This window comes from Hevea brasiliensis, chromosome 8 (assembly GCF_030052815.1).
Source record: "Hevea brasiliensis isolate MT/VB/25A 57/8 chromosome 8, ASM3005281v1, whole genome shotgun sequence".
NCBI classification, from domain to species: Eukaryota; Viridiplantae; Streptophyta; class Magnoliopsida; order Malpighiales; family Euphorbiaceae; genus Hevea; species Hevea brasiliensis.
In genome coordinates this window covers 100,724,821-100,737,901 of record NC_079500.1, presented here as the reverse complement: position 1 = coordinate 100,737,901, position 13,081 = coordinate 100,724,821, and the positions used below count along the sequence as shown (strand labels likewise).

The window sequence follows — 13,081 nt, the reverse complement described above, 5'->3', positions numbered from 1 at the left end:
ATTTTTTATTAAATCTAATCATTATTAATTTTGCCTAATTTATCATGCCTAAGATGATATGATTAATTTCATTCATAATAATTCATATTCACATATGAATTTTTTTTATTAATAATTATATTTTAAAATTCAATAATCATATGAAAATATTTAGATTCTTTATTTAAAATTTAATATTCAAGCATTTTAGAAAAAAATTTAATAAAATATATATTTATAATTAATTAACTATTTATTTAATCAGTTTCATATAATAGATATCCAATATATAAAATTTGAATGAAATATAAGCTTTATTTTCTAAACTCAAAATCGTTTTAAATTTATACATTATCCGAAATCATATCAATAGATTCGATTTGATCAACTATTTAAAAATATCTAATATTATAATGGATATCGAATATTTAATTTATTCGAACTCATCTCAATAGGGTTTGATTTATAACTATTTAAAAATATCTAATTCATTATCATTTGTATTTAATAAAATTAATCTAATAGATAAGAATCAATTAAGATTTAATTTTATTGGATAATACTACAAGATTTTTTAGCATCATACAAGACAAATGAGACTTAGTGTGCCTAAATTAATTATTTTTCTTTATTTGTAAATCTCTAATTTCAGCATGATTGGCAAGTTATTTAATAAAATCGAAGAAGTCAACATTAGCATAGCCCGCGGCATCCAGTGGTGGAGACAAAGACAATCAAAGATAGCATTTTCACAAGCCTTTAAGGGACCTTGTTTTTATCGATTCTAGTTGACGGTTGGGGTCCTTTTGTCTTGTAAAGCAATCCAAAAATAGTTTTTGTGCCTTGAAAAACACATGATAATGTAGATTAAGAAGCAGTATAAAATATTAAAATTCATCAAAATGGTTCTATTTTAGGAAAATTTTTTTATGCAACAATTGCATATACAATAAATATATCATAATCTTTAATTATAATGAAACTCATGTGCAAGTCACTATAATCAATGATCACAATCTAATCATCTAATTTTATACATAATAAATAATCAGAATACAACCGTTAATCTATGTTTTAGTTGACAATTCACCACCATGAAAATTTGTTTTGAATTCAACATATATGGTGGTAAGAAAATTCACCCCTTCCTCTCGCAAGAGATGTAGAACAAGGAAAAGGAAAGGAAAAATTCATCATTTGTTGTTCCTGGAATTTTGCAGGTTGGAATATATGGCAATGAAGCTGCTCACCCCAGCAAGAATTATCACTAATACTGCCATGATCCTATCCCTTGTTGTAGAAATACCATGAACATCCCTGTGAAAAGAAGGCTTATTAGTAGTTGGCAAAGACTTAACAAAGAGCACAAGAGATTAGTAATCAGTAGTATTATTACCTGAGAATGATCAAGCCTGGAAAAATAAATGAGAGAAAAACAATGGTTGTTGATCCCATGAACTAGAAAAAATACCATATATTGGGTATGGCTATTGCTGTTATATAAGTAACAGCTAATAGAACACAAGTTAGAGACACAAATCTTGTAGTCTCCATGGCTAATATAGGCCTCTTGGGGAAGAGCAGTTCATCTATTTTAGCCCTCAAAGAGAAGCTCATCACAGGATATACGAAAACCGAGTGGATTGCATAGCTTAACCGGTTGGTGTATCAGAATTTCGATCAAAGTTTACTAGAATGTCAGGCATGATCGAGTCACCGGATAGTAAGTAGCCAAAGAAACCAATTGCAAAGTAAATTGCAATGCCAATGATGAGGGAAATCCTGGCAGCTGAGTTCATATCATAAGGTTTTCCAAGTTCTGATCTAATGGGGTGAACTGCATTCATTAAACCAAGTTAATTAATACGCATTCATTAATTTGCTAATTACCAAATTGAAAACCTTAATGGTTACCATTAACATGGAATCCCAAACCAGTTACAAAGACTGGGATTGTGGTGAAAAGATCAAACAAGGATGCTTGATTGGCAAAATCTGGGAATAGTCTAAGTTTCTGAGTCTTCCCTTGCCACATTGCATAAACTGTCATTGCTGAACTTATGGCTACAAACACTGTCGCAAGGTATTTTGCGGTCGCCTAGATGAACTCTCACCAAAGTGGGAAAAGTGAGGAGTCGCCACTTTAATTTTAAGGAAAATTAAAGAAAATCATTTGTAAAGGTAAATTAAAAAGAAACACTTCAAAAATAGAGATTCTAGGTTTGGGGTCCATATGCGGGTGGGGAAGGTATTAGGCACCCCACCGCGTCCTTCAACAAGGGTAAGCAGATTTAACATTATGCTCTTTATGAATTAAAATTGGTAATTTGGGGGTTGGAGTGACGATGTTAATCTTTCATAAGGATAAAAGGAATATTTGATATTTCACCATGTAGGGTTGCCCAAGAACACGAGTACATGAGATGACCCTTTAGTGATTAGATGCAACGTAACAGAGTCTTGTTGAGGGTTAATTCGCATATTTGGAGTTTTGATATTTTAATTTGGATTTAAGCTAAGAGAATTTGGGTAAGGACTCTCTCCCGATCTCTTAGTGTATTTTGTTTAAAAATTTAAGCGGGAGATTTCGGATAAGAAGTCTCCTTCGATCTCCTCATATTTTGTAAGATTTCAGCCGAGAATGTGGGTAAGAACTCTCCCCCGATCTCTTAGTGTATTCTGTTTAAAAATTTAAGCGGGAGATTTCGGATAAGAACTCTCCTCCGATCTCCACATTTTAATAGGGTTTTCGCCGAGAAAACGGATAAGAACTCTCCTCCGATCTCTTTAATATATTGCGTCTAAGAATTAAGCGGAGCTCGTGTAAGAACTCTCCCCCGATCTCTTAATGTATCATATTGCGTTTAAAAATTAAGCTGAGCTGGGGTAAGAACTCTCCCCTGATCTCTTAATGTATCATACTGCGTTTAAAAATTAAGCTGAGCTCGGGTAAGAACTCTCCCCCGATCTCTTAATGTGTTGCGTTAAAATTTAGACTGAGTTCGGGTAAGAACTCTCCCCCCGAACTCTTAATGTGTTTATTAGAATGGCGTTTTATAAGAACCTGGGACTAGGGATTTAAGTAAAGGGTCCTTCTGGACCCCTCTTTTTTGGGAATGGAGTACCGAAGACACAAAAAATCCATGTAAAGCTTTTCCTAGCCTATGGGACCTTATAACTAGATAGTGGGCGAAAGACCGAACTCCTTGCCGACCTTTCGTGTGATCACTTTATCCGAACTCCTTGATCCGATCTCTTTTAATTGCTCGCTCGGGATCCGAGCTTATCTTGATTCCCGATCTATTATATTATCACCTGGGCTTGTTCCTTGGCTCGACCTCACAAATTATTTGTTTGACCTATTCTTGTTTCCAACCTGCCCGACCCATGCTACACCTATCTTCCTTTGTCATTTTTATTTTTTTTTTGACCGAAAGTTTTCATGTCGAAATACCCCTGCTTATATTCTTTTGAGTATCTACAAGTTGCCTATGACTTGAACGTCTATTTTCGAAGGAAATGAAAACTAAGAGATGATAAATAAAGTTTACGAATGAATAGAAAAAGAAGACCCAGGGAATGAATATTGGCCTAGATAATCTATTTAGAGATTTAGTGTGACTAGATATAAAAGAAATTTTAAGAGAGAAAATAAAATAAGAATATTCGACAAAATAACAGTCTGAACACTTACCTGTGGGAAGTTAAGGAGACAGATGAGGTAACTCCGGTGTCCACAAATCTTATAGAGGTGGGAGCTGACTGCGAGAGAACTTGAGCTTACCCGGAGTAATGAGGATAGGTCGAAACGATGCTGAACCCGAAAGGTAAAGTCAAATACTAGGGTGGTGGGAATGAGGTGGAGTGAAGATGATTGCAGAGGAACTGAGAATGGAAGTTTCAGGACTCAGAGCTCTTTTCGATGAAAATACTTAAGAAAACTGGTTTCTGAAGTTTTTTCACACTTCGAAAGCTCAGAATGGAGAGTAGCAAGACTGAATCAAATTTCAGAGTCTTTCCACTATAATCACCACCACTTTTCTTTCGTCCCTTCTACAGTATTATATGCAGGTATTTATAGGGAATGGGTGCTCCTTATGAAGGGTAAGGATCTCATCAGGGGAGACGGAGGGTCTAGATTTCAAAGGACACAATCCGATGTCTGAGAATTAAAGAGAATCAAAATGGAGGTTGAGATTTCATTCAGAATATCCGTCCTTTCTTCTCTTAATCCAACGGCTCTGGGTCTTTCCTTACAAGATGGAACCAAGGGCTGGGAATAAAAAGTGTCGATCCTGTCGTCTGCTTTTTGATCCAAGGGCTTCAGGTCCGTCCTTACAAGTATGATCAACGGTGAAGATTGAGGTGTACAGAACTGCCATAACTATTTTGGCGTCTGTCAGCTAGGTAGGCATTGTTGCAAATGAGGCGTGCGGTGAAGATTTGATCACGCCTGTAACACTTTAACTAACTCGGCTCTGATTATGAAGAGAGTTATTTGAAAGCTATTCAATCTCTTCTTGCTTTTCGATCTCTATTTCTTCCGATCTCCCTATTATGACCCTCTCCTCTTCTGATCTCTCTAGTATCAGGTCCCTTCTCATTCCCTGATCTCTCCCATTCTAGATCTTTCTTCCTTATCTAACTTGTTTTGGTCAATGCCATTAATTCTTCTATTACCGATGCATCCGCTTCGGTTTCTGTATGCAATAAATGCCTAGCCCCTATATATATGTACCAACAGGGAAATCCCCTCCACACTTCACTTCTCCTCCTTCAGTTTCTCCATTTCTCCAATTCTAGCTTTTTCGGTAATATTTCTGATTATGGTGACTGTTTTTGATCTTTTTCCGACTGTTTTCTTTGCACTTCGCCTGAAAATTTATGATCCTCGCGATCGAAAAACCATGAGGACAATATCTAATGACAGTGAGGGAACCAGACTAATTTACCGATCAAGATTGAAAGTGATGATTGTGCTGATCTCGAATTGGTCTACTGGTGTAATTAGTGGACCGATCTCGGACAAGAGGACTACTAATTTCAATCTTAATGTCGATGACCGCCTCTTGAAGTTCATTTGGCTCCTCACCACATCGGGCGTCCCGACTATAGCTCGGTTCTGGTCGATGACATCGGCGATGACTCCGCTCACTATCATGAGAGTCATAGTCACCCTATCTGAGCTGCACATCTATCCAATACTTGTGGCTGGCTTTCTGATCAAACACATCTTTTGATTCAGCCACAAGACTAGGCTTTGACATAGGCCCTTACTAGGTAAGATATAGTGCTGATCTTTAGATATCGCCAAATGATGTAATTTGATCTTTAAAGATTCCCCTAATAATGTAATCCGATCTCTTGAGATTGCCCAAATGATGTAATCCGATCTTTTGGAAATGAAATGAAATTTTATTTGAAGGTTTTTATTTTATTATTGCATTAGTTATTTTTCTGATCTCTGATATGCATATCCGATCTGATCTCTAAATGAATCGCCGTTTAGCCGATCCATGATTTTGAAAGTTTGCTCAATCCGATAACCCTAACTAACTGATCTCATTTATTCGATTTTATTATCGTGTTTCTGGAACCTTCCCCCGACGTGCCAGAAAAGCGACCCGATTCCGCTAACCAATGCGTCGCTTGGGACTTCGTGAGCATTAAATGCTCAGATAGGTATAAATAGGGGGAGGGTAAATCAATTGCTCCCTTATGTCATTTTCAGAACTTTGCTAGCAATCTCGGCATTCTCTCGTTTCTTCAAGTTTTTTTTGGCACCGATCACATTCCGGTAAGGATTTTGATTCTTTTCTTGGTTAACTTCTTTTGTTTTCTTGAAAATGAGAGGCGCTGAGGGTCAGAGAGCTGCGAGCCTGCCTTCCGTCCATGTTTCGTGGACCTCGGAAGAGGGCGATGTAATTAGATCAGGCGATCGAACCAGCATGGCCATCGTTCCGGTTACTGGTCCGGCTGCCAGATCAAGGCGAGGAGCATATTCCAAAAGAGAAAACCTGCCAGTGGATGAGTTGCCTTCGGTCCTGAGAGAAACTGATCTTTAATCTATAAGCCAAGAGTACAACCTGCGGATCGACTCCTTCGAACTGATCAAGTGCTATGGTGACCATCGGGCCGATCACTTCTTTGATGAAGTCGATCTCATAATAGTATACGAAGAGCAGCTGAATGCCGGGCTCCATTTTCCTTTGGACGAATTTTACAAAGCCGTCCTAAAGTTCCACCACGTCTCGGTAGCTCAAGTGCATCCAAACTCCTAGCAAACTCTAATAGCTTTCCGATGCCTCTGCCGAGCTAAGGGATTGGAACCCACGGCTAAAGTCTTTGTCGAGCTATATAGGCTTGCCCGAAGGAAGAATGACAAGTTTTGGTTCTTTCAGGCTAAGCCAAACTGCTCCCTCTTTACCGATCTCCCTTCTTCATTGAAGAATTGGAAGGACCGTTTTTTCATATTGAGGAGCAAGATTCCGAACGGCTTTGAGGGTATCCCACGGAGTTGGCAACACTTGGTTGCTCTGATCCCAAAGAAGATCACCTTAAATAAGGATGAAGATGCCCTGGTGAAAGAGTTAAAGTCTCAGGCGTCCACCCAGAAATTCTCATGCTTAGACGCGATTATGGCCGAACTAAAGTATTGGATGATGCTGCTAATCACTGACGAAGACTACGAACTTCAGCTCTCTGACCTCGGCCCTGGTACTATCCATATCTCTGGCCTTTGAATATTAGCAAACTCACTGACTTCCTTTCTGTGCAGGTACGCTGGCGGCGATGCTTCCAAAGAGAGCCGCAAGCGAAAGAGGGAGGTCTCTAGAAAAGTGCGGGCAATGAAGGGGGCCATCGTTGCTGATGCTCAGACCCCTCGTCGTGAATTAGTAGAGGTGCCAAGCTCTCCTCCCCGATCTCAGGAGCAACTGATCCCTGAGGTAGAGGTCGTCGCTCCTGCTCCTCAACAAATCGAGCTTTCGCCTCCCCTGCCTCTTTCGATCTCCCCCAATGTGGAAGGGGAGGCCTCGGGTCCTACGGTTAGGACACTTTCCCGGGGTGCTCAACTCCTGATCCAATCGCTGGAAAGGAACCGCTATACAAGAGGGAATCTCGGCCTAGCCAAAGTCATGAGAGCTTCCATCTGCTTCCAAGAAGATCGGAACAGGTTGGCAGAGGAGAGCATCGATGATATCTTAGCTCAGACAATGAGCTTAGGCTTGGAGGCCATTGCAAACCAGCACGTAATCAGAGAAAAGGTCCACACCTTAAGGAAGGATATCCTTAAGGCGGTCCAGGACGCCTCAGCTGCACAAGCTCAGCTCTCCACTGCTAATGACTACATCGTCGGAATGGAAGATAAGATGAAGCATTATGAGGAGAGGATAACGGAGGTGGAGCGAGAACTTGAAGACTCCTGAGCTGGTCGGTCTGCTGATCTCGCTCGTTATGCTAAAAACCTTCGGGCGAAGGAGGAAGAGCTCTGAGCCAAGGATGAGGAGCTCTAAGCTAAGGAAGAGGAGAGCACCACAAAGGAGGTCGGGGCTTATGTGAACGCCTATAATGATCTTCTGGCTGAGCTGAGGAAGCGGTATCCTGAAGAAGACTTCTCCTGGATGAATGAGCTCGCCCCAGAGGCCAAAGATGAGAGCAACGGGGAGCCAGAGAGAGAGAGAGAGAGAATGAGAGAAATGATGATGTACCTAGAGAGCAGGCTGAGGGATACCCTCCAGCCGAATGACTTGTAAATTTTTATCTTTGAAATAAATTGAAGTCCTTTTTTGGTTCAATTTCTTGATGAGATCGGCAAGCGTTCAAATTGTATGAATACTTAATTGTTTGAATGTATTGGAACATTAAACTTGAAAGCAACCATTAACCTAAGTATAAGAGATCGGAAAAACATTACACGTAAGCATGAGATCGGACTCAGTCATGACCAAACACCGGGTAAAACTTTAGAACATTAGAATTGGAAAAACTTGATTTGAATTCTTAAGATCGGGATTGTCATTAGACCGGACACAAACCTAACTTTATTTTAAGGAATATCTGGGACATTCAAGTGAGAAGCCCGATTCTAACATCAGCTAAATGAAGTTCCACAATATTTGTAAAGAGAGATCGGAGGCAAGACTGGATGGTACGGAGACCCGTCATCAATTCGAACCCATCTGATAAGAGATCGGAAAACAGTTAACTAAGTGTGGAATCGGTTTATTCCGTGGTCGAGAAATCGATGAGTTCGGAAAAGTCATTTGTTATCGAAGGACATCGGCTGAGAGCGGCTTATAAAGTCGATTTAAAAGTCCCTTGACTTCGGAGGTCGGCCAAAATATGGTGTCGACAAACACTAATGCAAGGAGAAAGGAGACTCCTAAAGTGAACTTTAGTGAATCTGGGAGAAAGAAGCAAAAATCTCAATGACAAAACTAAGACATATCAGAATTCCATCATTTTCCTTTCTGTGAAAATCAATCAATACAAGGCTCACCTACTCGGCGTAGACCAGGGGAAGCATCACAATAAGCACTAGGAATAGAATGGCATAAGCTCGTGAGTTCCACCAATGGATACCAAACCATTCTTGTAGAATGCCTAAGTGTAAGGTTTCACCAGATTGATTCCCACACAGAACATCCCGTAGGAGAAGAGTACATAATTTATTAGACAGCGTCCGTGGTGATATGATAGAAAAGTGTTTCAATCCTAGAGCGCAAAGAAGTGATCAAATTATTCAAGTTTTAAGGCCAGAACTCAGATTATGTTTTGTTAACATGGTACACTGGGGTTCAAGAAGGGGTAAACTACTCAAACATTTGCTTCCTGATACATAGAAACATTTATTCAAACATGAAATCTGCAGCTGAGGACTCTGCAAAACAAGAACATTTTCGGCAGAAGGAAACAGACCATAATCAAACAATTCACAGCCAATTAAGACTTTGATAAACCTTGAATAATATCATTGATAACCCTAAAAACTCAAATGAAGTAAACAAGTGATATTGAAATGATGAGCTATTGCTGCTTTCGCATCACATTCACACTTACCCATAATTGTAAAGTAAGTGCTATGGATATCTATGCAACATGTAAATTCAACCTGCAGATCAAGAAATTGTTAAACAAGAGGTAACAAAACTTACCAATTATAATCAGATAGATATGGAAGAGAAACAAGTGGCAATGATATGGAAGTGTTGGAAGGCCTTGAGCCTCACCCAAATATAGAGAGAATAATGATAAAGAATTATTTGGGTGAAAAATTCCCGCCATGGCTGTTAATGATGAAAATTCCGAGTGACGGAGATTCTTCCAGAGTATTCGATAATTTGGTGGAGCTTAGATTGAGGAACTGTAAGTGGTGTGAACAACTCCCAATGCTTGGACATCTTCGTCGTCTTAAAGAACTTTGGATTGCTGGAATGAATAAGATCAGAAGTATAGGAAATGAATTCTATGACATTGGCGATGGAAGCACGAGCAATGGAGTGAGGCCCTTTCCAGCATTGAAGGTTTTAGGTTTCAGTTCTATGAAAAGCTTACTTGAATGGAAGGCAGCACCAGTAGATGAGGGAGCTGAAACAGTTGTATTTTCTTACCTTGAAGAATTTATCATCACGAAATGTCCTCTGTTGACAACAATTCCATTAAGAATCCAAGATTGTGAAGAATTGAGTTACTTATTTGATGAACTGCATTCCTTTCCGTCTACAGCCATGCGACGACTCTCCAAATTAATGCAACTTCGTATTGGTGGCTGTCCCTTTCTTAGGGAAAATTGCGCCAAGGGGAGTGGCTCTGAGTGGTCCAAGATTTCTCATCTCCCGTACATACTTATACGTAAGTTTACCCATCATCTGACCTCTCTATCTCTCTTGAAGATGATAATCTTATATTTTAATTAATTAATTATTATTTTGCTGACTCTGCAGGAGAGACTAAGTTGAGGAGAGTTTAGTAATTGGAGGAAAAGTTGGATTCAATTTTGCTAACCTTAACCTCTGCTGAAAACATCACATTAAGGGAAACAGAACTCTACCCTTAAGCTCTTGAGCTTGTAAAATGGGTTAGTCTTCTTTCTTATACTTTCCTTCTTATCATAAAACCATGAGCTTTTAAGAGCTAGGTAGAGCCATTAATCTTCCAAGTTATTTTATTTTCCAATCCTAATGACTATTTGTAAGAGTGAGATCCCCAGATCAAATGATTATGTTCCCTTCCTGTAATTTCAATGCTCCTAGAAAGAAGATTTTTATTTCCATGCTCGAATTAGTAAATTATTAATGAGAAAATCTTCTGTGAATTCAATCTTCTATGTGTATTGTGAACTAAACCACTGGACTAGCTTATGTGCGAATTCTCTGGCATTCTCTTCGTTCTTTAAAAATAGCAGCGTGTCAAAATTTGAGTTATTTTCCAGAGAAGATATTTTGCGGGCTCCCTTGATTGAGGAATTAAGAATTGGTGATTTCTCAGAGAAATTGAATTCTTTACCTTTTTTTTCTCCTCTTTGGGAGTGGACACTGAACAGCTTTATTTGTGAATTCTTAGGTATTTCCATCCCTTTCATCTCCATTCTTCAAATACTATTTTGATGATTTCTTCTTCTTGTGAATAATGACTTCAACTAATGGTAGTAACACCAATATATACAGCTTGAAGCTTGTTTATTTTGAGCTGAAAAAGAGATGAATTTTGGTATTATTCAGTCTATGGTTTCCATCCGCTTAAGATTTCTCAGATCCCAAATATCACTATAGAAAATGAGGAGATGCATTTATGATTAATTATTTTTGGAGGAATATGCAATTATCAGTTCAGGTGAGAAATATTATGATTTATTTTTCTTTGCCTTTTGGTTTCAGTAATTATTTTCTTTTATGACTCTCCAGCGCTTGTTAATGATTTCACGGGATGCCTTTTTTCAGTTAATTCCATGGAAATGGAAACTTTTGGATTATAAATCAATAATCCATCTCCTGCACTCACTGCATTTTTCATTTTCATGTCTGACTTGGCTTATCGAACCCATATGCTATGGTTTTTCCATTATTTTATGATATATTTCCTTTATGTAATGATTTCTACAAACTTCCACTTTTGGAACCTTTCACATGATCAGGGGCATGACTGTGATGTGAGAAAATGCACTTAGCTTTCCTTGGCATGTTTCCTTTAAAGGAAAGGTATTTTTCCAAAATTAGTACTTCCCAAAATTCAAATGCTTTATATCCTTTTTGTCAATGTTTTATTGGCTCATATTAGCAAAAGAAAAGCAGAAAGTCCATCAAAAGATGTGATCTTCATGCCCCCCATTTTTTTACTTTAGTTCAATCAAAGTTAGGAGATTTTCCAGATTCAAGATTATCTATATTGTATTGGATGGCAAAGGGAAGAAGATCATGTACAATCTCTCTTAAATGCAATTTAATGTTTTAACACTCACTCTAACTCAATACAAATCAAACTATAAAGAAAAGATGAGTTGATTTGCCAATGGTAGCTCAAACACTTTAAAGTTCTTGAATGAAGGTAATAAATGAAAAATCAAGATTGGAGTGCAATTGTAAGCTTTCATCAAATGTAAAATGAAGTAAAAAAGGTGTATTTATAGTCCCAAATCATTTTAAACTGTTTGAAACCTTTTTGGAACGTTATACACTCTGTTCTAGGCAAAATAGCTATTATTTTGTCTTTTTGTGTGAAGTTGAGCAACTATGATCATTTAGCAAACTAATGAAATATTTGGCGACAATAGTAAACTAGTTAGCAAACTAATGTTTTAGCAAAAACATTAGCAAACTAATGTTTTAGCAAAAACATTAGCAAACTAATATTTTAACAAACAAGTTAGCAAACTAATTTACCATATGCCTATTTCAAATTGTAATCTTTAAAAATCTAATTTAGACCTTAAAAAATATATATATATATATTCCAATAGTAATATCCAAGGTCATGAGAGAAAATTTTATAAAGTAATTGAAAGAAAAATTAATTTTGAGCTCCATTTGACTAAAACTTTCATCTATTCTTTTTACTCAAGTCCTAAGACTTAATTTCTAACTCTATGACTTTCATACCTTTACTTTGAGTTTCAACTTTCATAATCTTGTTCTTTCTCAACTTTGATTCATCTTGAGATGCCTTTTAGTGCTCTTCCTCCTTTGATGCAACCTCAAAGATTCTTCATGAATAAGAGAAAGAATCTATACATCACTTAAAATTGAGTTAGATATATTCTATTTGAGTTTTGTTATCATCAAAATCAATGCTCATTTGAGCTACACGGGGTCAACATAATGGAATAGCAATGGTTTCCGGCTACATAAAGTACCTCATGAAAGATAAAGTGGATGACCATATACCAATTTATCTTTCCTTGAACTTCCAAAGCTTCCTTGTGAAGAAAATCACCAAAACAGCCAGCAAAGTTAATGCTGCAACAATAAACATGAAGTGATTTATAATTGAGATGGTTTAATTGAGTGTCAAGAATTTGGATACTATCAATTTATACAAGCCCACAGTATCTTCGTGTGCATGAATTCCACCAAGAAACTCACAAATGATTGAACCCTTCCAAAATGAGGTGTTTCCCTTGAACATAAATAAGAATCTTCATAAAAATGGTCCACATGGTCCTCGAAAGAATGGTTAAGGAAATACTAAAGTTCCTAAAAATGAAGATGAATATGATGACAATGATTAGTAGAAAATTTCTGTAAATGCTAAAGCTATTAATATTTTGCATTGCTCACTTGACCTTAATGAATACAATCGTGTTTCAGGATGTCAATTTGCTAAGGAAATTTGGGAAAAGCTTGAGGTCACTTATGAAGGAACGGATGTCGTCAAGGAGTCCAAAGCAAACCTCCTTATCCGAGATTATGAGCTATTCGAAATGAAGCCAAAAGAATCAATTGCGGATATGAGTACAAGGTTTACCGATCTTGTTAATCTTCTCAAAGCACTTGGTAAAAGATTTGAGGAAGCCAAACTTGTGAAGAAAATTCTTAGATCACTTCCAAAATCTTGGGAAGCAAAGACTACAGTTATCCAAGATACCAAGGATTTTAAAACATTCACC

The 13,081-nt window shown here is 37.7% G+C and overlaps 1 protein-coding gene and 1 pseudogene across 2 annotated transcripts in view; one reads left to right on the top strand and one right to left on the bottom strand.

Moving 5' to 3' along the window:
• The window catches only part of LOC110668080 (putative disease resistance protein RGA3), a 63,191-nt gene that overhangs the window by 40,608 nt on the left and 9,502 nt on the right, over nt 1-13,081 (top strand). Inside the window, exon 4 of one of the 2 annotated variants that reach the window (XM_058151885.1) lies at nt 10,920-11,002. The exons of the other annotated variant lie outside the window; for it this stretch is intronic. The gene's annotated coding sequence lies outside the window, so the exon portion shown is untranslated. Of the gene's footprint in view, nt 1-10,919; nt 11,003-13,081 lie in introns of those variants that run through there. 2 annotated transcript variants of the gene reach the window in all.
• On the bottom strand, nt 925-2,065 carry LOC110668046 (amino acid transporter AVT6C-like; annotated as a pseudogene).